This window comes from Neophocaena asiaeorientalis, unplaced genomic scaffold, assembly GCF_003031525.2.
Source record: "Neophocaena asiaeorientalis asiaeorientalis breed wild unplaced genomic scaffold, Neophocaena_asiaeorientalis_V1.1 scaffold258, whole genome shotgun sequence".
Lineage (NCBI taxonomy): Eukaryota > Metazoa > Chordata > Mammalia > Artiodactyla > Phocoenidae > Neophocaena > Neophocaena asiaeorientalis.
Genome location: NW_020172591.1, coordinates 3,232,959 through 3,234,289, shown reverse-complemented (window position 1 = coordinate 3,234,289; position 1,331 = coordinate 3,232,959).

Here is a 1,331-nt window from a genome sequence, read left to right as displayed (position 1 = left end):
TTTCCCCTTTTTTTTTTTTTTTTTTTTTTTTCTCTTTCCCCATTTGAAGTATAAATTGTGTTGGTATTAAATTACTTAACTGCTCTGGCTGTGCACACCTAAAACATTTAGATATATAAAACATCATGGTAATAAGCTCTGAGAAAACTGAAATGATTTATGACTATGTAAATATTTATTTAATTCTTCCCAGTTGGTCAATATTTTTTTTTTCTCGTCTAATTTAAAGGAAACTTGTAGTATGAAAGCTATTCTGACAAATCTTTGGTTCTTATGTTCTGGAACCATCTATGGTGACAGCAAAACTCAGGGAACAATGTTAGTTAATTAACAGCTGCCAAGTTACCTGGAGGAGCAGATGGTATAATTGATTACGTCCTACAAAATGGGGGAAGGGAATACTCCAAGACATTTGCTCAAATATGCTTGAGCGTTTCCACACAAAAGGCTTTAATGCAAGCCATACTTTTTCCCTCTTGTATGTTTGCCTTTTACTTCGGGTGATTCTCTTATATTGTATTTATTAGCCTGTCAAGTGTTCAATATTAAGTGACATTAGTCATTCAAAAGTAGAGTATACAGAAAATAAATACATAAACAAAAATAGAACATACTTTTAAGTGTTTTTACCAATGAAGAATGTACAACAATTGGGGAATTCCCTGGCGGTCCAGTGGTTAGGACTCTGAGCTTTCACTGCCAAGGGCGTGGGTTCGATCCCTGGTCAGGGAACTAAGATCCCGCAAGCTGCACAGTGTGGTCAAAAAAAAAAAAAAGAATGTACAACGGAAATATGCCAAGAATACTTAACACCAATCCCAGATATTTTTAACTGAACTATAACATGGTCAAATGGAATATAATGCTCAAAGGTTATTGACATAATTAAAATTGTACAGATATTTTACTAATCGTCTTGGACCTGTATTGAGATTGACAACAGAAAGTCCATACTTGCTTCCTTAGAACCTTTCTTATTTAACCTATCCAGAAGCCATATCGTGATTATCTAACAATCTCAAAGAGATTGTACTGCTTAAAAATTCAAAATCTCAAATATTCATTAATTCAAATATTTATGGGGCATAGTTTGTGCTAGGCATTCTTCTAGATGCTAAGTCAACAAAATAGGTCAAGAGGAAAAAAAAAAAAAAAGGACAAAACCCCTAGCCTTGGGACTTCCCTGGCTGTCCGGTGGTTAAGACTCCACACTCCCAACACAGGGGGCCTGGGTTCGATCCCTGGTCAAGGACCTAGATACTGCATGCCGCAACTAAGACCCACACAGCCAAATAAATAAATAAAACCAAAACAAAAAAACCCCTAGCTTT